The 26,671-nt window shown below is 51.7% G+C and overlaps 1 protein-coding gene across 2 annotated transcripts in view; it reads right to left on the bottom strand.

Annotated features, from left to right (window-relative positions):
• HIVEP3 (HIVEP zinc finger 3) overlaps window positions 1–26,671 on the bottom strand; it is a 528,576-nt gene that overhangs the window by 155,565 nt on the left and 346,340 nt on the right. The window lies entirely within an intron of this gene.

Below are 26,671 nucleotides of genomic sequence, written 5' to 3'. Positions count from 1 at the left end.
GTGATGTCAGGGGAAGTCGCAGGGGCCGGACCACCCACTTCTTTCCATTCACTCCCCAGAGTTTCCTGTCGCCGAGCACGGGGACCCCGCCGCCGACCCGGGGCGCCTCTCCCGTCCGCTCGGCCTCACTGCTGGCCACCCCGGGATGCCTTCGCGGCCGGGGTCGCAGATGGGCCCGGGCGCGGCTGGCGGCTGCCAGGGGAGGGTCTCCTCGCCCGGGGAATCCCTGGCTGCCGGCGGCCGCGGGGAGGGTCTGCGCGCCGGCCTCCTCGGTGACAGGCCGTGTCACTCCGGGCGCCGCCCCTCCCTCCGCGCCCGCCCCGGCTCCGGCGCTGTCTTTTCTTCCTGGGCCCTCTAGGGAGGGCAGACAGGGAAGCCCCTGTCGCCTCCGCCGGGGCCCTGCCACTCTGCTCCACGCCTTGGTCGCACCCGGGCCCAGCGGGCGTCCATCGCCGTCCCCAAAGTGTGAGCTCCCTGCCTTCCCCCTGGGTGCCAGCCCGGCTCCGGGAAGCCCGCGCCTCCCCAGGCGGGAATCCGCTTTAATGAGCTCTGGGCGGGGCGGGCCTGCCAGGGCCTCCCTGGGCTCAGGCCTGGGGTGGGGGCGGGGGACACCCCGGGGCTTCCCAATGGCTTGACTTTACCAGAAGCTGCTGGATCTCGGGATTTGGGCCTGAGTCACTCTGGTCCTTGCTCTGGCCAGGATCAAGCACACTTGAGCCAGTTCCCAGCCAGGCCTCCACAGGTCTGCGGGAAGGCCAGGACCCTGAGATCTCTCTCCGTGATCTGTTATTTCACTGATGCCCACCAGAGTATTTGGCAGAGGTCAACCCTCTGCCACAGTGGAACCAGGGCTGGCCCTGGGTTTGGCTGACTCCAGGAACAGCCTCAGGAGGAGATAATGGAGCTGGGGGTCCGGGGTGTAGAGTGGGGTTAAGCCAGGACTAGAGTGAGGTAAGTTAAGTGCCTAGGATGCAGAATTTAACCAAGCACTCCCTTTCAGGGTCATGAAAGTTTGAGGCCCCACAGGGGAACTAAGCACTATGCTGACCCAAGTTTCCAGGGGGATCCTTGGAGGCTCCAGGTTTCCTCTGGCTCCAAAGTCATGCCCTCAACTTCTCTAGGCCCAAAGGGCGGATTAGTGACCTTGGGCATTTGTATGCCTTTATACAACAGCCTCTGATAGAGCCGCCACCCTTCCTCCAAAGCTAGATCAGAGCAAATAGACTCCTCCCAGACCCCCAGCTTTAAAGGAGGGAACCCCCACTTTCTAAGAGGCACTACATTCCTAGGGGCAGAGAGGAGGAAGCTATGGCTCCAGGGCTTGCAGAGAGTCAAGGCAGGTGTGATTGCAGCTGGACATGGGTCTGCACACTCACGTACACGATTGCAAACCCACTGACCAGCTGCCAAGCTGCCCAGCTGTTCTGTGGATCACCACCACCCCAGTCTCTCTCAACTTCCATCAGCTCCCAGGGCCCAATCCCAGCTCTAATTGGGTCATCCTCCTTCTGACAAAGCCCCAAAGGGAAGGACCACACTTCCTGATCTGGCATGCAAGGCCCCACGGACCAGCTGCATCTCCCAGAGCTCAGCCCACCCTGCCATTTGCCCAGCCACCACCCCCAACACGCACCACTTTGCACCAGTTTCCACTTCTTGAGGTCTTCATACAGGCTTTCCCTTTGAAATGTCTTCTCCACCCCCTACGGCTGTCCTTCACACCCTGAATCCAAGCCTGCCCTTGATACAGGTCCTTCTCTTGAGCAGGGCAACTGGGGTGGGGTGCCCCCTGGGACAGATTCCTGCTCCTCACTCCACTCCTGCCCTGCCCCCACTGTCCTGCTTCCCGTTTTCTGTCTGAAAGCAACTCCAGGCAGAGGAGGTGGGTGCCTTGTTATAATTCATATGCCCTGAGGGGTGACTTTCTATCATTCACACACACAGGCTCAGATGACAGCCTTGCTCCTGCCCCAAGTTGAATGACATCCTCCTCCCCTTTGAGAGGTGGCCTGGCCTCAAGGGACCCTCCCAATGGATTTGGTCACCTTCCATGATGCCACAGGCAACTCAATAGTTCCTGCCTCTACAGACTTGCCCATCACCTCACATTGAAGTCAGTTATTGGGGGCCTCCTCTTCCTCAGACTGGGAGCTTCAGGGAACTTTCCATCTTGATCCCTCTCCCCTCCCAGGACTGATAAGTTTACAAATGTTTGTTAAGTGAATGAATGGTCCTGAGGGGCAAATCCTAAGACAAACTAACCAGAGGACGGGGGAGAATTTACCCAACCCAGAACTGTGGCTGATGTCCTAGGGTCCCTGGCTGGGGGCTGGGATGAAAGGCGGGGTTCTCAGCTAGACTGGCTTGAATGCTCAGGAGACTGGGGTGGCTTGGGATTTGTCTCCTCCTTTCTCTTGACAAACTCCTCTGCAGCCATCAGAGAGCCTGGGATATCCCCATGCCAACCCCCCAAAACACGGAGTCCTGAGCTGGCCCTAATGAGGTGGAGGGGAAGGATGAAGGAAAATGCAATTTGTCAAGCCCTTTCATTGTACCAGACACAGTCAGACTGGATTCCCCTGAGCCTTCCAAGCCATGCAGGCCTTTCCAGCGGTAGTCATTCCCCAGGCCAGGAGTGTCAGCTGGGGAGCCCTCACCTAGCTCCTCCCACAACCATCTGTCCCCACTTCAAGACTCAGCCCCCACCTCAGTTCTGGTGCCAATTCTCACTGGAAGCCAGAAGGTCTTCAGGACTCCAGCCTCAGAGCTCAGAGAAAGAAGGTGGGGGCAGGCAGCCCTGCTTCGAGGCTACCAGCCTGACCTCGACTCTACTCTGTGAGCCCCTACCTGCAGACCAGGCCTCCACCAGTCTGCAGAAAGGCAGAGTTGGGGTGCAGGGCACCTTTCCCACCATGTATCTGAAAGACAGGTGGTACCAGGTGCCAGTTCCTTCCTATCAGCCCCATCCCCTGCAAGTAACTGGGCCAGGTCTTGAGAAAGTCCCAGTACTTGGCCCTGGGGGCCTTCCCACATTCCTCCATTCTTCAAACATGAATCAGGCACCATTTCTGTGTTGGGAACGTGTAATACACAAGCCTGTGTTCATGGATGGAGACTGACAGGTAAACAGATATCCCATTGCTAAATGTTACACTGCTGTTTGACAAGGTTGGAGAGGGGTGGAGTAGGGGCATACAAGACGGAAAGATAAGATTCATTCTACTTCTGGAGCTACAATTCAAGAAAACTGTGATCCAGGTGTCCCGGGCTAGAATGCTGAATGCTTGTTTCCACGGAAATGTTATACACACACACACACACACACACACACACACACACACACACACACACACACAGTCTGGATCTGCTGTAAAGCCAGCATCACACTGTAGAGACTTTACAAGCTAAAAGAGATTAGAGCAGAGGGCAGGTTTGGCATCTGATCTGCCATCTAGAAAGCTATCTCTATGGAATTTTGTTTCCAGCTTATAACAACAAAATTAGACACACTTTTGGAACCCACTGTTGCTCCCAAGGAGCTAGGGACCAGCACAGTGTGTTGGGAGCACTTTTAAGGTGGGGTGGGGCTGAGCAACCAGGCCCTGTGGGCCTTCTGGGTTATTTATGTTTAGGTCTTATACTGACTTAGCAACCATCCCCTCTCCATCCTCCATCCCCGTTGCTGTGCTTTCCTGGACTCAGATGCTTTGGTTGTTTTCCTGTTTGGGGTGTGTGTGTGTGTGTGTGTGTGTGTGTGTGTGTGCGTGCATGTGCACATGTATGGTAGGTGCTCTCTTCATAGACCTGTTGCACACATGAAGTTTCTGTCCTGGGACAGAGACTAGAGTTTGCATTTTATGGATATCACCTTCCTGAGGTCCAGTCCTCCAGACTCAGTTCCCATTCTTTCTCTCCAGCCTGAGAACTGTGTTTCCAGCTTCCTGACTTAACCTGATGCTGTGGATAACAGCATGGGCCTTGGAGCCACATAGACCTGGGTTCAGGCTCCAGCCCCACATTTACTGTGTCACCTTGGGCATGTTACTTGATGTCACTGATCTTGACGTTCTCATCTCCAAGGGCTGCTGGGAAGTTTTGACAAGACACTGCAATAGAACTCTTCAGTGTACAAAATAGTAGGTGCTCAATAAACAGTAGCATTGATTACTGTCCTCCCATATGGTGACTCAGAATCCTCCTCCTCTCATACTGCTCATCTTCATGGATGTGGGCATCAATCTTCTCAAGCCCGAAGCCAGAAGCCCTTCTCCATGCCTGGTGCCTCAATTCAGGCCACCATCACCAACAAGTTCCAACAGCCTTCTCCCTGGCACTGTGCCCAGCTTACCCCTGCAATCCATTCTCCACACAGGTAGAACTCTCTAGGACACCTTCAAGTGGGTCCCTGTTCAGCGAAACCACCCAGTCTATTAGGGCCTTTAACAACAGAGCCTCAGTTTACCAGTCCAAACCTCCCTCTCTCTGCACTATCCCCATCCACCCTATGCTCCCACCATACAGAATTTCTCACTGTTTCTGAGCCTTCCAAGTGCATTTTGTACATGCAGTTCCCTATACTTTTCCCCTCACCCATCTGCTTGGCCAGCTCCCACTCAGCCTTCCAGGCCAGCTCAGAGGCCACTTCCCTTGTGAAGGCTTCCCTGGCCCCCAGGGAGTGTTGGCATTTCCTTTGCCATGAGCCTCCAGCACTTGATACAGACTGTCCTGGCTTGTGCCCCACTATGAGAGTCATTTCTTCATGTGTCTGTTGCCCCCTTAGATTCTGCATCTCTGTGCATGACCAAATCTTAGCTCTAGGAATGTCACAGCTATTCAGAGCATGCTGAACTGTTAACACACGGCTGCTCTGACCATCCTGCCTGGTAACCAGCAACTACAGGAGGCCAGTTGGCCTCAAGCTCATGGAATAGTTTTCCCCAAATGACAAAAGCATCCTCTTTTCCTATACTTCAGACTGAGACTTGGGTCTGGCCTGAGCTCTGAGACTGCCTCATTCTGGCTTTTCACCAGCATTTTGGGGGACTCCCACAGGGCTCAGCAGGCCCCAGGTGGGGAAGGCGGGGCCTTCAGTTCCAGGAAATCAGAAGATTAGTCAAGCCACACTCCCCTGGCAGCTGTGAGAACAGGTTTTCCCCAAGCCAAGGGACTTGCAAGATCATCAATAACAACAAATATTTACTCTGCCCATGGCTTTGTGCCCACCAAGAGAGGTGCATAAGTACAGCATCAACTTCCACGGCTTGGATTAAGATGGATCTGGGTGCATGTCCTGGTCCTGACACTTACTGGCTGCTTAACTCCCCTATACCTCAGTTTTCACAGCTGCTAAATGGGGAGAATAACACATCCCAGGAAAAAATTAGAGGAATAAATTAGAGCAGATAAAATTAAAAGAGAAAATGCATTTAAAGTATCAATAACAGAAGCAATATGTATTAGTCACTCAATAAAGAAGCCCCCCCAAGCCCCCCAACTCAAGCTCTTTGGGGGATGCTATGATGAACAAGACCTAGTCCTTGCCAATAGCTGATGAAGTGAGGGAAGGGGGACATGAGAATTAAATCAGACCCTATAAACATGAACACAAGGTAAACAGCAACAGGAATGACAAAAAAGAGTTCTGGGAGTAGCAGAGGGAGAGAAGAATTCTGAGATGCCCTTACATTCTTCTTCTCTCCTGAGACTTTCATCCAACTGATTGATATAATCCATGTGGCCAGCCCAGGGCGAAGGGCTGGGTAGGGCAGGGGGTGGGCAGGAAGGAATCCCGAGGCAAGACAAATGAGGCCTGAAGGATCCTGTGCTCAGGCAGCTCACGGTCTGGTTCCGGAGCGGCCTTGCACACTACAGAAAATAACTATGACAACAGTGGATGAAAGCAGTGAATGCTGCCGAAGACATGGGCGAGAGAGATGAATACGGGAGGGGTGGGGCCTGGTGCAAAGGCTACTTTCAAAAGCCTGCATCCACAGCAAAGGACTGCGGAAGTGGCCTCACCCCATCCCTGCTCGGGCTCTGCTCCCACTGCAGCCCTTCTGACCTCTCAAGGCCAGAGGTGAGAACCCCAATCCTTCAGCCTTGCGATCTTCCCACTTGCAGTCAGACCCAGGAAGGGAGTGGCCTGGGCCAGACAGCTCACTAGTCCGTAAACACAACGTGAATTTGTATACTCCACTTTTCCCCATGCTGTTCCTTCTACCTGGCATGCCCTTCCTTCTCCTATCCCCCATCCACCCTTCCCTCCAGCTCCCCTGTAAATTCTCTTTGCCTATTTAGTGAACTCATCCTATAAGCTCTCCTTCAAAAGTCCTGTTTTTCTTATTTTTTCTGACTTCCACTCTCAGCAGAATTGAAAGCACCCTTCTCAATGATGTTCTGGTAATTAGCTTTGTATATACCATCAAAATATTTCTCACATTATAGTAAAGTATTTGTGTCTGGTGCCCCTACTAGGTTAGGAGAGCTCTGGGGTCTATGCTTGTTACCTACTAGGTGCTCAATAAACAGGGCACCTGGAAGGCTTTCTCCTGAGGCTTCCCACAGCTGGGGTGGAATATGGCAGCCTCTGCTACTCTGCCTGGGAGTGCAGAGGAAGCTTCCATGATCCCTCAGGAACTCCAGACTCTTAGTCCAGTCAGCCATGTACCTTCCGGCCTGAAAACAAGCCCTCTGAGAGCTGTCTTCCCCAGGCTTTTCTGCTGATCTCTTGCAACTTGCTCCTCAAACCCACCCTGAACTCTGACCGGATTAGAATCCCAGCAAGGGTCCTGGGCACCTGGCTGTGTCCTATTTAGAAAGGGCTGAGTCAGGCGAACTTATAAGCAGAGGCAATGTCCCAGAGGGTGGCAGGGTGGAAGCGCTGAGGGGAGACCTGGGGAGGGGAAGGCAGGCCTGTGAATTTGGTGGGTCTTGGTTTGAAGGTGAAAGATCAATAGCAGTCTGGGGGTGGGAGGACGGTGTGATGGTTAATTCCATGTGCCATCTCGACTGGGCCATGGGGTGCCCAGACATTTGGCCAAACATTGTTCCAGGTATGTCTGTGGGGGTGTTTCTGGGTGAGATGAACATTTGGATCAGTAGACTTAAAGCAGATTACCCTCCCTAACATGGGAGAGCTTCATCCAATCTACTGAAGACCTGAATAGAATGAAAAGGCTGAGTGGGAGGAAACTCCTCCTGCCTGACTGCTTGAGCTGGGACATTGGTCTTTTCCTGCCTTTGCACCAGAATGAAACATCGGCTCTTCTTGGGTCTCAAGCCTACCCACTTGCAGAATGGAACTTATACCATTGGCTTTCCTGGGCCTCAGGCCTTCAGACTCAGACTAGAAATACACATGGGCTCTCCTGGATCTCCAGCTTGCTGACAGCAGATCATGGGACTTCTCAGCCCCCATAAGCACATGAGCTAATTATTTACAATAAGTCTCTTCCTATGTCTATATCTACATTTATCTCTATGCCTATCATATTGATTTTGGTTCTCTAGAGAACCCTTATAGATGGCTAAATCAGGACATCCCTCAGATACCAGGAGGACCCCATATTCCTTTTTTGGGGTCTCACATCTCCAACAACTCTGAAGTAAGTGAGCATTTCCTTCTTCCTCATAGCTAGCAGAGGCCTCACTCCCTGGGAGGGCCTCTTTGCAGATGGGCAGAAGCCGTCAGTCCTCTGTGGACTCCTAGCACTCAATATGGGTCCTGGCACCCAGTAGGTGCACAGTGATATTGACTGAACGAATGCATACCTCATACTTATTTGGGTAGCCCTTTATGGTTTGGGGCATAATCACACCCATGTCCTCATGGGTGTGATCCCAAGGCTCTGTGAGGGGCAGGGCAGGGACCATCAGCCCCAGTTAATAGATGAGCAAACAGAGGCCCAGATAGGACCTAGAAGCAGTTCCAGCAGAGGGACCCTATCTCCAGGGCATTGGCTTTCTCTGGAGCAGCCATGGCCCATGTTTAGCAAAAACAGGATGCTGCACTGAGCCCAGGTGCCTCCATCCCCCCTGAATTCATGCACTCTGTAACACATGTTCAGCCACTATTGGCTGGGCCCTGTTCTAGGGAGTTAGAGTGCATCAGTGAACAAAATGAACAAAAATCTCTGCCTCATGGAGCTTATGTTCTAGGGGAAAGAGACAGACAGTAAACAAGAAACAGAATAAGTAAGTAAACTATAGAGCATATTAGCAGGAGGTATGGACTATGGCAACAAGGCAGAACAGAGTAAGGGAACCAGGAATGCAGGGGTGGGAGATGAGTCACAAGTTTAAATAGGGTGGTTAGAGTCAGCCTCATTGAGAAGGTGGCATTTGAGCAGCAACTTGAAGCAGGGGAAGAATTAAGCCACGCAGTTATGAGGAAAGGCCTTTATAGGCAAAGGGGCAACCAGTGCAAAGGCCCTGCGTCGGGCATATTACACGCGGCCTGGCAGGCCACCATGAGAGCTGTGGCTTTCAGAGAGATAAAAGAAGGCCCACACAGAGGCCTCCAACAGATTCTACCCTTCCTGGAGTCCGGGGCCTGCTCAGGCAGATGATAGGAGAGCCAGAGGATGCCTGAATGGAGGTGGGAACGGTAGACAAAGAAGAGGTGGGAAGAAATTTTCCCTGATTATTATCCCTTTCTACTTCAACCAGACACCCCCAAGCAGAGGCAGCTCCTGCGGGTGGGGGACAGGCCCCTCCCCACCCTGCACCTCCTAAGCCTCCCTCTCAGGGAACTTGTGAGGAGTTAATGAAGTTGAGCCCAGGAAAGCACCACAGGTAGACTGTAGAATGCTGGGCCCCCAGCTGGCTATCACCATCACTGCCCAGCCTCGACAGGGAGGCAGGGGCTTCGCCTTTCCTCTGCTACACACTGGCAGATGCAAGAAGCAGATCCGCTCCGAAGCCTAGATGAAGTCGCAGTTAGCAGCCTAATTTTAGACTGAGCATCTGCTCTTCCGTCCCAGAGATGCAGCTCTGTCTGGGATTTGCTCCTTCTGGAATTGCCGGAGAAACGAATCCTGCTCTCGGGGGCAGACACTGGTGGTGTCCAGATCAGAGCTGACCAATAGGCCCTGCCATGGGGAAGCCCTCAGGAGCTGTGCCACCCTGGCCATCCTGTGTCCTAGCTGAGCTCCCATCTCACACTGACGTCTACAGAGTCCTATAGCTTCCATCTTGGAGTCCCACTCTGCCTTCTCAGAAAGCCACAGGTAAAATGAGGCTCCGCCTCACGCAGAACAGGGGACCTCCTGGACAGGAGTGGCTTTTATCCATCCCCACACCCACAGCTCCCAGCGCAGACCCCGAAGAGTTCATCCCAGGTGAGTACGGCCCAGTCAGACCAAGACTAGGAGAGCACAAAGGAAGGACCAGTTGTTTGCAAATCTTCCCAGGAAAGCTTGTCAGAGGAGATGAGTTTTGAGTTGGATTTTGAAGAGTGGGTAGGTATTTATCAGTGGAAAAGCCAGGAAAAGCTATGGAGGCAGGGGAAACAGCTGAAAAGAATATGAAAGTTGGAGAATGGCCTGAAGGGAGGGAGAAGAAAGTGGGGAGACCCTGGTGGGGGTTGGGCAGGGGCTGGGTGCAGTTGAGTTGGGCCACAACTCCAGGCTAAGCAGTTGGGGTTGTATCTGCAGGTGGGAGAGTCTATGGGGGCCCTTAGGGCATGAGTGTGCTCTGACAGATGGGTGTGGAAGACTTCCAGGTGGGAAGCCCATGCCCCTCTCGTCTGGGAGAGCCACTTTCCCTGTTGACTTCCTCCATGGTTTGCCAGGTCCTTTGGGGCCCTCCCCACCTCCCTGGCACATGTGGGGCAGGCCCCATGTGCAGAGCACACTGTGGATACTCACTCCCCTCCCAGACCCCCACTGAGCTCTGCCCACACATCTGGCATCAGGCCCATCACCTCTCACCCTTCTGACCGCTGCAACCACTGCTTGGTCCTTGTCTGAATCCCCAGTTCCCATGGGCAGTGTTCTTTTGCTTCTCCGGCCTCAGCTTCTCTGCCCTGGGGCTGTTATCTCAAGATTCCTCAAGAATGACTCTGCAGTCCCACGTGCCTCTCCCTACCTTTCTGTTTGTGGGCGGCAAGCCCTGTTCTCTGAGCTAAGGACTTTCTACACATCACCTTGCTTTATCCCCCAACAATCCTGGAAGATGTTTATTATTTATCCCTTTTTACGGGTGAAGAAAAGGGTTTGATGAGCTTAATTTGTGATTGATCACACAGCCAGGAAGTGGTAGAGTGGAGGCCGTCTGCCTCTCAGTCCTCTCCCACCAGGTTCCCCCAGCCTTGAGGGCAGGGCTTGAGCAGTGATGCCCAGGCCAGAGGCAGTCAAGACATCTGGCCAGTTCAGGTTGGGAGTGAGGAGACTGAAAGAGGAGGAAGACTCAGCCAGGGACCATGCCTGGATTCCCTTGAGAAAGAATGAGTTAAACACTTATGTAAAGAGATTTGCAAATAGATTCTACAAAACAACATTTGGATGATTTAAGTGTTAAGGAATCAGAACCATATGGATTAAATGTCCCTGACGTTACGTATGGTTTTAAAAATTAGAAGGAAATGTACCGGGAATATACACATATATAAAATATGTAAAGCCAGACCACATTTTTAGCTTTGTGGACATGGAGTTATTTGAAAAATACGGCACAGCTTCTCCCAGGCTGGCAGTCCCCCTGCCCCCTCCCCAGGCCTTGTCTTCTCCCCCACCAAATGGGGCTCAGCTCCCTCCCTAGGGGCCCAGCCTGAGAAAGAGACTTCCTGGAACAGCCGGCTAGCTGCTCTAACCACAGGACAGTTGGAGCCAAACAGCTGGGTCAGGAACGGCTGGGGTCTCCCAGAGGCCAGATGGGTGGTCTCAGGTGCAAGGAGGCAGTGAGAGAATGCAAGTTTCCCAGGAGGACCTTTAAGTACTTTATAGAGAAGATGTTGAGTAGCTCAGGAGAGGCACACAGCATTTTCAGTTCATTATTGCTTTTGAACCTCACTCAGTTTCCCCAGCAGCCACAGGAGGAAAAGGTTATTACCCCCATTTCATAGGAGGGGAGGCTGAGGCTGAGGAGGGCTGGGTGCTCGGCTCAGCTTACAGGCAGTGCACCAGACCACGACCTGGATTTCCTGGTTACACACCCAGAGCTTCTCCTCACTGTATCTCACTGCTTGAAACAAACCAAAACCGCGAGCCTGAGTCCAATTTCTTGAACTCTAAGCATTTTTTTTCTTTCAAGATTGTGTTAGCTTCTTAAGCTTGAAGGTTTATCTGGCAGGGTATTTTTGAGGACTCCCTAAGTATGAATAAATCAAGTTTGGTTGTGAGTCTAAATTGCACATGCTGTTGAGCTAGGGAAGAAGGGATAAAATGTTCAGTTTGGGAAAAACCAAACCATCAGAAATTTCCTGGCCAAGTCCTGGTGGTGAAGAGAGAGGATGAGAACAAAAAGCCAGTTCGTTAAAAGCATCACGTTAGGTGCCAGGAGTGTGGGACCTCCCTGAACCCCCACCCCAGCCTGTGCAGAAGGTGGGGTTGTCTTTCTTCTGCAGAAAAGGAAACAGGCACAGAGAGCTTTGATGATGCACAGCTGCGTTTCTAACCCCTGCCTCTCTGACACCAGGGCGGGGCATTTCCCTAAACCCAGCTGGCTGGGGCCAACCTCCCCAGAGGGGCTTGTGATGAAGCCAGAAGCAGGTTTGTCAGGAGAATTGAATGTCACCCAGACATAATCCCCGTGTCAGGAAAGCTGGCCCTGAGTCTGTCTCATGCCCCGCCAGGTCTCCAATGTCCAGTCCAGTGCCTGATGTTTGTTAAATGATCATTAAACAAATCAATGGGTGAAGAGGAAGGAGGCATCAAGGAACCACTACATCCTCCCCTTCTCTTTCCTCCATTCCCCACCCATGCCACTGTTTTGTGGACACAAGGGATGGCCTTCACACGAATTTATTCATTCTGGTGATGCTTCATCCTGTTCAGTGGCATTCATGCTTACAGCCTTTCCAGAGCTCTCAGGGTGCTGACTGGAACCTGGAGTATTTCAAGGACATGGGATTCTCAGGGCAGGAACCAGGGGAAAAGGAGAAAGGGCAGAGGAATGAGGACAGAGAAGGTGAGAGACTCCCAGCTCTGGAACTTCCTCCCTGCCCCGTACCCAGGACCCCTCCGTAGAGTTTGCAGTAGATCTGCCCGTCAATGGGTTTCCTATAATGGCCTATTAACAGGTGTCCTTTGTCCAGGGTTATCCCAGCCCCACCTGGCTGCCGGCCACCAGGATGGAATCCTCACGCTGAGATCACATCCAGCCGCCTTTCCACACAAGCACCTCTGAGGAGTCCCTTTGTCTGCAGCCTTTCCCATGGTCAATTACGTTGGGAAAACACTGCCTATTCCACAGTCACCTTGGAGCTCCCCAATGTACACAGCAATGCACAAAGCCCTGAGAGGGGCGGGTAAAGAAAACAGCTCATCTTTAGTCCACACTTATTGGAACAGAACAGGGACTCCCCTTTTCCCCCACACAGGTCCCATCCTCTGCACCCCATTTTCACAGCCATGGAATTCTTAAAATGCTGGCACAGGTACCCTAGAAAGCCCCTCAGAGGCCTTCTGCTGGCTTCTTATTTATAGAACCATCCTCCCATGGGTGTCCCTGTCCCCCCACAGGTACCCCAAATGTCCTTGACTCCAGGCTTTAATCCGTACCCCTGTGTGCCCCATGCCTGTCCTGCTTAAATCCTCTCAATGGCTTCCTTCTGCTATTAAGACAAAGGCCAAATTCTTCCCCATGGTGTCCAAGGCCTGCTTCAGTGACCCCACCTGCCCCTCCTGCCACATCTCCCCCTCGATCCACCTGGGGCGTAGGGTCTTCTTTCGGTGCCCCCTGCCTCAGGGCCTTTGTACATGCTGTGTCTGTGCCTGGGACACTCTGCTCGTACATCCCTTCCACATCCAGCGGACTCCTCTTCAACCTTTCCATTTCCCCTTGCATGTCACCTCCTCAGGGAAGCCCTCCCCTACCCCCAACTAAACCAGGCCCTGTGCACATTCCCCAGCACCAGGCATCTCCTCTCCAGAGCCTCTCAAGTAGCAGCATTTGTAACTTTTATTTATGTGCGCAGTCTTGTCAGATGAGAGTGACATGTATGTTTTGCTCACCATGGAATCTCCAGAAACTGTCAGAGTAGCTGTGACCCACATGGATTGTTTCTCAATGCTCAGCCCTGGGATCAGACAACTGATCACCCTGTGATGTTAGTACTGAGGTGCTGTCTCCACTCAGAGCCTGCAGAGCCCTAGGAAGACCAGGAGAGTTTACCACTCATCGTGAATTCCCTGCACCTGGCATAGAATATGATTCAAACTCAGCCCTCAATATGGGCGTAGAGGAAAGTGTGCAGGGGTGGTGGGCGAGCCCATGGGAAGGAGAATCAGGCCACAGGCTCTGCTGATGATTGCGGCTCCAGGGTGTGTCCACACGGCCCAGCTCAGACACATAATGTTATGGAGCTGAGGTGACATAGGATCTTGGGGACTGGGGACAGCTGGGGAACTGCCAATGGCCGGGCAACATCTAATGCCACATCACCCCGCTTCCCCTCAACCAGCTCTGCCAACCAGGTGTTTCTTTTCTTTTCTTTCTTTCTTTTTTTTTTTTTTGACGGAGTCTTGCTCTGTCCCTCAGGTTGGAGTGCAGTGGCACCATCTCGGCTCACTGCAACCTCCTCCTCCCAGGTTCAAGTGATTCTCCTGCCTTAACCTCCCCAGTAGCTGGGATTACAGGAATGTGCCACCATGCCCCACTAATTTTTGTATTTTTAGTAGAGACGGGGTTTCACCATGGTGGCCAGGCTGGTCTTGAACTCCTGACCTGGTGATCCATCTGCCTTGGCCTCCGAAAGCGCTGGGATCACAGGCGTGAGCCACCGTGCCTGGCAACTAGGTGTTTCTCAGCACTCCCTGAGGCCTGGGTGAGGCTGGGGATGGCGGGGACAGTTTCCTCCCCATGCAGGAGAAGGTGGAAGAACAGGGGAGTCAGACTCTAGCCCAATGTCTCAGAAATTCACTGTGGGAGCATGGCAGGGTCACACAATGCTTCCGAGCCTCAGTTTCCCTATCTGTAAGATTTAAGGGATAAGCCAATATAGAATGATTTACATATTTTGCCTCACATTATTACTGACTCAGCGCTTTCATCCATCTCAGGGTAATGCACGACCATTCCTTTTCTTTCTCTGTTCAGTATCCTCTCTCCCCTTTCTTCTGGCAAGAATTCCTCAGGAAACTGCCCCCCAACTCCACTCTCGATTCAGGCAGGGCTTCCCTTCACAGGAGGCCACCATCCTGGCCAGGGCAGGGAGGGGCAACCTGTTTGGCCAAACACAATCGCGCAGTGACCCAGGAGTAGTCATGTGGCCCAAGACGGGCCAATCACAGCACCTCCCTAGGATTTTTCACCCTGCAACAGCTGGAAGGAAAGTCCACTTTTCATTCTGGAGTCACCAGCTGGGATGGTGAAGGCTAGGGAGCCAGCAGGGGCCATGGCCCTTCTCCACCCTGCAGAGTCACTGTGTTATGCCGTGTGGAGGATGACGCCCAAAAGCAGCAGATGAGACTGAGATCAACACGAAAAGGAGTAAAGATGAAAAGAATGGGGAAAATAAGAGTCTGGTGATCTGATGACATTATATCAGCTCCTGGATCTAGCCATGCCTGAGCTCCACCACCTACTCATCCCTATAAAATGAGACAATGAGACAAAACTCAGTTTCTCTCTTCCCACCCCAACTCTCACTTTTAAACAATCTCTGAAAAGGCAGGAGGAATGAAAATGAGCATGCACTGAGAGCCATGCACTGCTCTAACACGCTTCACACGTATAATCCGGTCTAATCCTCATGACAAGCCTATGTCGTAAGAGAGAAATACAATAGTGTGACAGAAGACAATGGATGCTAGAAAAGAGTGTTAAAGACCTGAGCTCTAATCTTAGCTCTGCTGTGCACCAGCGGTGTGACATTGAGTCAGTTCCTTAACTTCTCTGGGCTTATCTTTGCTTCACTATAAAATGGGGTAGTGATGCCTACCTCAAAGGCCATCAGGAGAATGATGAGACAAAACAAATGAAAGAGCCTAGAATGTTCTTGGCTAGGAGAACTTTAATACATGTTAGTTGAGCCTGTGAAGTCCAGAAGTCCTACAGCTAGTCTTGTTTCTAAGAATTAGTGTTGGCCATGGGGAAAAGAAGAGACGAATGTGTGACAAGCTCCCAGCTAAAGTCCAATATCTGGTTAATATCCAGCATTGGCCTGTAACTATCAAATCTCCAATGACGTGAGGTTGGCTGATGCGTCTGCTTCCCCGTACATCGGGCAGTCAGGTGAGTCCGCAGGAACAACAGTTCTGGTGAGTGGTGATGGGTCACCAAGGAAAGGGGCCTGTTAATAGTTTCCAGATGGGCCTAAGCTGCTTCCAGTCTCCCCTGCACAGTGTTGAAAAGATGGGCTAGGACTCTGAATAAAGCTGAACTTGACCTGGAGGCCCCAGCTAATGGGTTATTGGCTTTATTGGGTTGGGGACAGGGCATGCCTCTCTGTGCTGGGCTGTCTGAGAGGTTGGCCCATTTGTGTCACCTTCTGGAGAGCAATTCTAAAAAAATGCTGCTCTGAATAAATATTTTGGTTCCATTTTGCGACGTGGCTGCTGGGGAGATTTCCATCGAGTGTGGTTTGCAAGGCGATTCTCCTCTGTTGTTTACTCTCGGCGATCCCCACAGCCTGTTCCTGGCAGCATCTGCGTCTGCTGCACTCCTGGGCCGCTGGGACCTAGATGCTCCGCTCCAGAGAGAGGCTGAGTTGGCCGGCCCCTCCACTGGGAGCCTGATTGCGACAATGCATTAGGCAGCTGGCCACCAGACCCACAGGGCCTCCCCACTCCTCAGCTTAACCTTGCTCTCCTTAGCCAGCTCTGGCTAAGGCTGGTGCTCTTTTAGAAGTCCCATTCCCACCAACAAGGAGGAGGCTGTAATTAGCCCAGCTGCTCTAGGCCAGGGGCTTGGAATTCCTGTGGGCCTAGAGAAGCAGCCTTGTCCATTTCCTCTTCCCAGGGGTGGCCTCCGGCTCGCGCTCCTCTCCACCCACACACCTCTTCCCCAGAACCACAACCACACAGCAGCAGGCACTATCCAGTCTGAGCAGTACCACTGTCTCCCACCCATCCCCCACACATCAAAGCAACATGGAGAGAAACCCCAGCCCCCTTGGGCCTGAGCCCACCACACCTCTTGGTTACAGTGACTGTGACGACTGCCCTACCCGCTTGAGGCCAGATCCCCAGGGCTGCCAAGGCTCAGCATGCCCAGCCCTGCTCAGATGATGACAGCTCTCCAGCCAGGAGGCCACACCTCATCTCAAAGAGGAAGTAGTTAGAGGTGGGAGCCTTAAGCACACTTTCAAGCCAGCTCATCTTAGACTCTGCTCCCTATCACCATGGCCAGATGTCCAGGGAGAAGAAGGATTCATGGGGTCAGGGTCTGGCAATCAAGACAGAGAAATGACACAAAGTAGGGAGGGTGCTTTCCAGGCATAGAATTTGGTGTCCCAGTACAGGACCCATGGCCCAGGGAGAAGGTGCTCCACAAGGGATACATCTCAAGGATCCTGGGTGGGAGGACTCATATCACTACTGGGCATTTGGAATGTTCAAGACCCTTGCCATGGAGGCAGAGGCTGGCACACACTGTTCTTTCTCCCTCCCTTTTCTTCTCACCTCCCCAAAGCCACTCCCCTACTCTTTTTGACATACGTCCAATTCTGGTGGCTCAAGTTTTCATGATGCAGGCCTTCTGGGACCCTATTTTGCAGATGAGGAAGCTGAAACTCCCAGAGGCCAAGGTCCATGCCCAGGGTCACAGAGCAAGCAAGGCAGAGCCTTGATTTGGGCCCATTTGTCAGAATCCAAATCCAGCACTCATTCCATGGCACCATGGCTGCCTCTGAACATAGAAAGGACAGATCGTATCTCCCCAGTTGGGTGCATGGGACTCATTTGCCTATACCTGCAATGGAAGCTGCTAGTCCCTCCCTAGCCTCACTCAGTGGTCCAGAGACCAGTTGCATGCATTTGGGGAGGGGACTGGTGGCAGGGATGGAGGACTGCTTTGGTATGGAGGGGAGCTGACCAGCCTACAAGGTGCTGCTGCCCAGCTGTGGCTCTGCTGGCACCATGTAGACCAGCAGTGTCCCTCCTTCTCCCAAGCTCTGCTTGGCTCCAGACTCTCAGCTCAGTGCCTGAAGGCTCAGCCCTGCCCATCACTGAATTCAGCCTGCCCAGACCTGGGAGGATGTGGGAAACCCAGTTCCATCTAGGGCTAGAATTAATTTTCTCACCAGAAGCCACATGCCTTGTGGATGCTCTGGGCTTGCCTCTACTCGCTTGCCACAGTCTTCTCCTAGTGCCCTTGGGAGGCAGGGCATCTATCTGGAGGTCTGACTTGAGCTCAATCCTGCTGCCCTAATGAGAACTTCAGGTCCACTTTGCTAAGGGTCTTTGCAGGACACCTGTCTGACTCCACAGCCACCCGCTCCATGACTATACCCTGTGCCTCATCCTTTTAGCAACCAAGTTTTGGATCCCGCCCTGAAGGGGAGATGGGCCAGGATGGTTGAGCCTCCTTCTAAGAGACACTGGCTCTCACACCTCAGGCACACACTGGTCCCTGGGATGACCACGTGGGCCAGACAGCTAAGGATGTGACAATAGTCATTTCTCTACAGGTCAGGTTGGCAACCAGGCCTGACATTGGGCCACTCCTCTCAGGCCAAGCAGCTGAGACCCCTGGGCTCCATCAGTACCGAGCATGTTCAAGGTACCTAAGAGGATACCTTAGATTCTGGCCTTGTCCTCAAATGCCAATTATCTTCTTCCTGTCCAAACTCTTACTCTGGCAGGGAGTCACTCAGAGTGCTAAAACAGAGGGAAGGATTGGGGGCAGTAAGCTTCACCCAGAAAGATCACTTACAGGTTCTTAGCCTTATCACAGTGTCCAGCTAGGTGGGGCTCAGCCTATAGTTCCAAGGCCATAGTCCCACTTGCTTCTTCTTGAACCAGCTGATAGCTGTCTCAGTCCCACTCAGGGCAGGAACATTGTCTTTTATGCTGGTGCTGGAAACACAAACCACGCCTCTGCATGGAAACTGCCCTGTGCTCTGCTCTGTGATTCTCATGCTGGCATCCCAAATCTTTTAAAGCAGAATGTGGAGTTCCTAATCAACGGGCATCAAGTTTCAGTGAAGCCAGATGAAGCAGCTCCAGAGATCTGCCGCACAATGTTGTATTAATACCTGTCGTCTACAACAACGTATTGTACACTTGAAATTTTGTTAAGAGGGTAGACCTCAAGTGTTCTTGCTAAAATAAAATAAAATGGTATATGGCATATAAATCAAACAGGACAACCCCCTCTCCGTGGAAGCTTTTATGAAAATAATCACAGCTACCACTTACTGAGTACTTGCTATGTGCCATGACCTGGGCTGACCATTTCACATTTATTTAAGCCTCACAATAATAATCCCTGGAAGGGGTATTAATATTATTCCCAATTTGCAGATGAGAAAACTGAGGCTCAAAGTCCATCCTATTCCAAAGCTCTTATCATTCCCCAGAAGCTAAGAACTGGTGTGTGTGTGTGTGTGTGTGTGTGTGTGTGTGTGTGTGTGTGTGTGTGTGTGTGTGTATAGACAGAGACTGTCTGCTGGAGTGCAGTGGCACAATCATAGCTCACTGAAACCTCAAACTCCTTGGTTCAAGGGGTTGTCCTGCTTCAGCCTCCCGAGTAGCTGGGACTACAGGTGTGCATCGCCATGCCCAGCTAATTTTTATATTTTCTGTAGAGACAGCATCTTGCTTTGTTACCCAGGCTAGTCTTGAACTCCTGAGCTCAAGTAATCCTCCCGTCTTAGCCTCACAAAGTGCTGGGATTGCATCCGTGCAGCACCGTGCTGAGCCTGATCTGTGTGTTTTATCAATGGGCTTTGGAGATGGTTCTTGAGGGCCAGGGGTGACTCATAGTTGAACTAAAATGAGATATGCCCTCTCCCCGGCAGAACATACTAAAGTGCTCAGCTGGTGCTCACGTGGCTGCAGGCCTCCTGCCTGTGTGATCCGAGGGTTAGTTTGTGAGCCACAGAGGACAAGGCACCCTTGCACCACATTCTTTCACAGGCACAGCTCTCGGGGCACACATCCTCTGGGCCAGAATGGTGCAGCGCTGGCCTGGCCCCTCTCTCCTTGCTTCCCCAGAGACCATCCTAATGGGATGGGCAAGTGATCCAGTGGGCTGGTGGCACCTGAGGGAGGAGGGGCTGGGAGGGAAAACTTGTGTTCAGCTACATAAGTTCCACTGCTACTACCTTGTGACTATGTCCCCTCCTCCTGATATGGACTGGCTGCCCCAACTTGGATGTTCTTTCTGACTATGTGCAAATTCCGATTCATTTACAAATCTGCTCCCAGCTCCCCTCTGGGAATGGTGAAGCCCTGCTCAGGCACATCCCTCCTTCCTCTAACGCTATCCCTGATGACATTTCCCTGGCTATTACATAATCAAGGGAGCTCAGCCAGGACTTTAATTGGAAAGCTCTTCCCCAAGGGTCTCCACGGATATCACTTGTGCCAGCCCAAGCACAGTTGAGAGGTAAGAACCTCTCAACTCCTCTCTGTGGTCTCTTTCTCTCTCTCTCTCATACACACACAGGGACGTGCAGCCGAGGAGCCACATCTTCTGTGCCTGTCCTTGGCCACACTCAGTGGCTTGCATGCTTGGTGCTCACTGTGAACTATGCTGCCCTGGGTCTTTCAGGCCCATCCCCACCAGGAAGTCTTCTCTGAGCACCTCCACAGGTGGCTCAGGGCTGGCCTCCTCCTGGCTTCCGTGGCACTCTGTGCTTATGGCATTGCTGTGGATGTGTCTGTCTCCCTACCTAGGTCGTGAGCTCTCAAGGGTAGGCACCAAGCGTGATTCTTCCCTGTGCTGCCAGCCCCTGAATTGGCCCAGCCCCAAGCAGGCTCTGGGAGGGTTGATGGAACGGGTCAGTGAAGCAGAGGGAGGACCCCGCTGAATACCCTGTGGTTGGTGTCTTGGGGAGCTCTGCATTAGCTGCCTTACAGACTTTCCAGAAACACCAAGAAATACCAGCTCTAGACAAACCAAAGAAATGAATCCAGTTTTCAGAGTGGAAACTGACGACCAGCCGGGGACAGGTGGTGCCTAGGGATGCAGGACCTCTTGGTGGTAGAGAAGTCTTAAGGGGGCTCAATGCAAACTCCCTTAGGCCTCTCCACCCTCCTGCTGCCTCTGAGACCTCAGTAAGAGCCTGCGGAAGCTCACTCAGGGCTGTGCTCTGGGGAACTCATTTCTATTCCTTCCAATAGACACCTTCCAGGCCCTGGGCTTGGCCTGGGACTTAGTCCTGGTGCTCACGGAGCCGTACAGACATGGACCAAAAGAGCTGCAAAGCGGGGTGAAAATCTAATAACAGAAATGTGCACAAAAGTGCCACCACAGAAGATGGGGGAGGTCAGGGGAGACACCATGGAAGGAATGACATCTAAACTGGGTCTTAAATGAGAGTTTACAAGAAGACTAAGTGGAGATGGGAGATGAGAGGAAGTGGGTGGTTCAGTGAAAGAGAAATGTGCAAAGACAGAGAAACATGAAACAACACAGCAAAATGGGGATCTGCCCAAGCCAAGTGGTGGGGCTGAAGCCCCAAAGACAGAAGGGAACCTGTACTTTAAGGCTGAAGCAGTGGGCAAGGCCACATCAAGAAGGGCTTGAAAGCTACACTAAGCCAACTGGACCCCAGCTGGTAGGAAAAGAGCCTTATATTTGCAGTCCGTGTGCCTCATGCAGAGCTCCCTTCCACCATCCCCAAAGTGGGAAAAGGCACTGGCATATGACATAATCCTATTCTATCCCTTACCCAGGCAACCTCCTAGGCCCTGTAACAAACACTTCACCACTCATGGGAACTCCTCTTAGCCACAGACATCCTTGCATCTCAGAGCTGGGGCTGTGAAGTGCTAACAATTAATCATTGCAGAGATGAGTTCACGGTGACTTCAGAATATGGAGTCCTTAGGGATAAGTTTTATAAACAGGTTTGGAACTTTAGCAAAAACAGCTTCTCTTGAGTCTGAGTAAAGGAAAGGGTTATTGCCTGGCTCAGGGCTGGTATGGCCATGGCTGGAGGCTGGGAGGAAGCCCACAATGGCTGTGCGTTTTCCCGTGAGATTTTACCTACACTGAAAATCCAGGAGCATCTTCTCGGACTCTCACTAGGGCCCAGGACTCAGTAGAAATTCAAGAGCGTGAGTCAAAGCAGCCTGGCAGAGGATAGAGCTAAGTTAGAAGAGGCTCAGGACCTGGAGGCAGCCCTCTGTGGCGCTGCCCCTCATTGCCATCTCTATACCAGCACTTCGAGGTTCTTCCCGTCACCACCCTCCTGGTCCTATCACGGCTGGTGACCCTCATAACCCATGGAGGAACTCAGCAAGTTGTGTGGGGTGCAGGGTGTTGCTACAGAGCTCGGATGACTATCAGTTCCTAATTGGTTAGCAGCTGTGTGGTCCTTTGTCCTGTCTTGCAAAAGCACTGCCTTTAAAAAAGACCTTTGCCTGACCTTGAGATCAAGTCTGCTCTTTTGACAAATGTGGAAACTGAGCCCCAGCAAGGGGGAAGTGGTTAACCCAGGGTCATGAGGGGAGGTGGGGACAGGGGTGCGGGAGGACCCAGGTCTCCTCACTGTCTGCCTCACCACTCTGACTTCCTGGAGGTGACTCAGCGAGACAGGCAGCAGAGGAAGGAAGTGGGAAAGGGAAGCCCAGCCTGCTGGATTCCAGGTCACCACTTTGTTAGTCCAAAGCCACCAACCACCTTGGCCATGCAGCTCTGCCTGGTGCCAGTGACCTTCCAGCCCTTCCTTCCCAAGGCTGCAGCTGCTGACCATTTCCTCCAAGGTCAAGCTCACATGGCCTCTCCAGGGTCTCCAGCGACTCCCTGCTGTACAGTCCCATGGTGCTGCCCTCCTGCTGGGGTCAGGAGTCACCTCCATAGACCTGGCATGTGGCTGAACCTGTGCAGGCCGAAGGTTCATCAGTGAGATGAGAGGAGGTGTAATTACTGCCTCATGTTTAATAGCTGGGCTCTGGGGCCTGTTTTCAGTTTTCATCACTTGCTGGCTATGGGTGCTTTGATCAACCTCCCTGAACTCAGTTTCTTTAATCTGTAAAATGAGATTACATGCAACAGTATCTACTTTGTAGGTTGCTTCAGGATTAGATGAGATAATGGCCAGCCGCAGACCATGAACTTAAGACACGTTGGCTCTTGACATCATTGACTATGCTAGGTGTGTTTACATGCATCCTCTCATTTAATCTTCACAACAACCTGCCAGGTGGATACCATTATTCTCTTTCACTGGTGAGGTGAGGGCACACAGCTCATGGCCAGACGTGAACCTGGTTCTGTCTGATTCCAGAGCCTAAATATTCTCCTACCAGCTACAGAACCTTCTCTTACTGTTATATGGTCAAGTGCCTGTTTTTGCCCTATCACCATGTGCTTGTGTGGACAGGGCCTCTTCTCCTTCTCCCTGGATTCCAGTCCTGGCTCTGACACTTCTCAGGAATGAGACTTGTCTCTGAGCCCCCACTGTCCCATCCATACACTGAAAAATTGGCACTCCCCCAGCCTTCTTCTTGGAGGAACACACAAGAGGACGGATGTGATGGTGTTTTGCAAACTGTACCTTGCTGTTTGAATGCAAGGTGTTACTCCCCCAAACAGAAATGCTTTTGGGACTGTTACGAGTGCAGCCTGAGGGCAGAGATCCAGGAGGACCAGGGCCTGTAGGAGTACCTGCCTTGGCCACCACAGGAATTGCTGCAGGTCCCTTCAGTTTGTGGCTTTCTATATGTTGAGAGCAGGTCCTTGAGAGCAAGGCGGGGAGGCTGCAGATACAGTACAAGTCTTTGTTTCCTTGCCTGTTTCCTCCACTGCACTGTAAGTTCCTCAAGGGAACTGGACCGGCTCACAGCACATCCCTTGGATGGATGGCATTCACCCCCCTCTCCAGCCACATGGGCTCCTGGGAGCTCACCAAGTGGGCCATGCTGCTTTGCCCCCACGCCCAGCTCAACTCCCCACGGGAAGAGATCATCTTTCTACATGAACCCAGGTCCCCACCTCAACTGTAGCACTTACTATATCACAAACCCGATTTCTACCTTGAATCCTTTTTGGAACAGGGTCAGAGTTTGAATAAATAAATATACTTGAACTTATTTGTTTTCTGTCTGTTTCTTTTGCTGGATTGTAAGTTCCCTAAGGCACCTTCTGTGTGATACTCATCTTTGTAACTCTCAATAACCAGCACCAGGAACCTTTGGGGTATGTGTAGCATGGTTCTCTCTCCAACCCGCCTCTCTGTCTTGCAAACTCCCCCTCTCTCAGGGGCTGGTGTGTGTTGGAACTGTGTGTAACAGTGGAAACAACAGGCACCAGTGGATCTGACCAGCAAATGGACTGGCTTATCATTTGGGGGTTGCCTCATGTCTTGATGAATTCTGGGTTTACTTTTGGGTTCTAGACTGTGATTTTTTTGTTTGTTTGTTAGTTTTGTTTTGTTTTCTTTTTTTTGAGATGGAGTCTCACTCTGTCACCCAGGCTGGAGTGCAGTGGTGCAATCTCAGCCCACTACAACCTCTACCTCCTGGGTTCAGGAGATTCTCGTGCCTCAGCCTCCCGAGTAGCTGGGACTACAGGCACACACCACCACGCCAGGCTAATTCTTTTGTATTTTTAGTAGAGATGGGGTTTCACCATGTTGGCCAGGCTGGTCTCGAATTCCTGGGCTCAGGTGATCCTCCCACCTTGGCCTCCCAAAGTGCTGGGATTACAGGCATGAGCCACCACACACGGCCATAGACTGTATTTTCAAAGTCACCACTTAAGTAATCTCCTCCAGAACAATGGGCCCATCGATGTTCAAGATACACAATGGGGAGAAAGCAAGGAGTAGGAATCCATCAAAAGCCCCGTACAGTTGTCTTCTTTTCTCCTTGACTTTGCCGTGGATGAGTTTACATGCCTGACCACTTCCAGGACATATCAAGCCTGGACATAGCTGGATTGTGAGAGTGTGCTGTGTACTTCTAAGTACTGACTGGACCCATGCAAAAGCCCAGCCTCTTTTATGGGTCAAAGAGTCCTGGTGAAGACAGTATCAAGCCTTCTGGGGGTGGGGATGGAGTATAAACAGACAGCAGTTCTGAGACCCCAGAACCCAGGAAGCAGTTCTAGCTGCTATGAGTCCCTGGTTCTCATCTGTGAAAAGGGAGAATAATAAAATCCACCCTGCAGAGTTATCAGAGGAGCAGCATGAGATTACAATATATAAACACAGGAGCACGGTAAGAATGGATTCATTCACTCCACAAATAATCATTTAGCATCTACTATGGACCAGGCCCTGTTGCAGGCACTGGGCACAATATACAGCCAGTGGCATGTGGGCTGGTCCTGAGTGCTATCAAGAAAGGTGAAGCAGAAAAAGGGAACACGGAATGGGGGTGGTGGCAGTAGGAGGTGTTGCCATGTTAAGTAGGGGACCAGAGAAGTCTTCACTGAGAAAGGCACATTTAAGTAAAGACCCAAAGGAAGTGAGGGATGGGCCATGTGCATATGCTTCCTAACAGAGGAAACAGTAAGTGCAAAGGCCCTGAGGCCAGAGTTTGTAGAACAGTACACAGTCCAGAGGATATCGGGGCAAGAAAATCACTGGGGCTGTGAAGGCATTTATGCAACTTCTGAATTTCACTCAGAGACAGGAAGCTATGGGGGGTTTTCCAGCCAAGATGACATAACCTGACTTTTAGAGCTAATCACTAAACTTTAGCTGCCCCTTCTCTTCAAAGCCTCATTTAATATCCAGACCTCTGCAACTCCAGCCTATGTGCCTCTCCTTTCTCAGATTTATTCCAGCTTTCCACATCTCTCCAAACCAGGAGGGCTTCATCATGCTCTGCCACATGCAGGCTGGAGAGGGACCTCGCGGAGAGGCTGTGGTTGGGAAGGGAGAGAAACAGAGCAGTCTTAGGTAATGGATCTTGCTCTCCTCTCTCTGTGCTCTGAGGGCCTCTGGGCCTGGCCCAGCTGCAGCAAACGCACACACTTAGGTGCACGGCGATGCCGGGAGCAATGACAGAGTCCCCGGTGCCCCTCCATCATCTGAGAAAGCTCAGTGCAGAACTGGGAATTTCACTCCATGCTCCCTCACCCTGCTTATCTACCAAAAGGTGAAATCATTTGTTTTAAAATAAAACAATTCCCATCTCTATCAGTGGTTTTTAACCTTTTTTGGGTCACTGGCTCCTTTGAGAATCTGCTGAAAGCTATGAGCTATCAGAAAATGAACATGAGATATGTACTCATTTTCTTATCATTTTAGGGGTTTCACAGATCCTTGAAAATTCGGTGAAGAAACCATTATCTAAGCCAAAAATTTCCTAGCCACAGCTCCAGATGAATGAATGAACAAATAAATAAAGAGGCTGAGTGCAGATGGAGGAACGATGGGGGATGAACAGAGCAGAAAGATGCATCTGCCTGTGGGCACCACGGTTCTTGTTGATGGTTCCTGATGCCTTCAAAGAAGCCAACTGGGAAGTGACATGGGGTCAGGGTGTGCTTGACAGGTGACCTCCAGATAGCCAAGCCGATCTCCTTCATTTCCTCTCGTCTGACCCCTTCTGTTGCTCTCCTCTGACCCCTCTGGGTGACTATCGTCCTAAAAGGTATCAAAGCACACTTCCCTGTCTTTCTCAGGGTGTCCTGAACAAAACAGGACTCTTTTCCTGGATGGCTATGGGGCAAGAGAATGAATATAAATTCAGATGTATAAAATGTAAGCAATCACTTTTTCTGGTCATATGGCTGACCTGGCTGAGGCCCAGAGCCCCCACATTGGTCCCTCCCCAGCCCTCTTTCTGGGATCCAGGTTCCTGGCCTCCCAGTTCATTTTAATTTTTGATACATCTCCAGGGAAGGTGGAATGAACACTTAACTCATTCTTAAAGTCACACCTCCCACTGTGAAACTTTTAACACAATCTCATTTTTTTCTAATCATTGTTCTACACTGTAACATAGGGAGACCTTAGGTGGACTAGGGTGGGTAGGAATCCGTCCAAACACACAATGGTCCCAGGGAACTCTTCTGACAAGAGAAGCACCTCCAAGGCCCCAGTGATGTGGCTCCCCCACCTCTCCTCTGACCATTCTGCCTCCTCCTCGGCACCATGCTCCAGACATCCTGAGCTGGGAGTTCCCCAAACGGATCTGTTTTTTTCTGCCTCTGTTGCTTCATGTGTGCTGTGCTGGCCACCTGGAACACAGGCCACCACCTGCTTGTCTCACAAGAAAGCTCTTACCTCTCTGCTCAAGCTCACCTCCCAGCCTCCTCAGAGAGCCCATTTCCTTCCCCTGGGAATCCCGCGTCCTCACCTTAACCTCAGCACTTAGGACACTGTATTTCCAACTTCTAAAAAAAATCTTTTTGGGAGAATAAAGTTACAGTTTAGAGAAAGACACTT

Source organism: Gorilla gorilla, chromosome 1 (genome assembly GCF_029281585.2).
Source record: "Gorilla gorilla gorilla isolate KB3781 chromosome 1, NHGRI_mGorGor1-v2.1_pri, whole genome shotgun sequence".
NCBI lineage: Eukaryota > Metazoa > Chordata > Mammalia > Primates > Hominidae > Gorilla > Gorilla gorilla.
The sequence above is the reverse complement of the archived record's forward strand: the minus strand, read 5'-3'. Positions and strand labels throughout refer to the sequence as shown.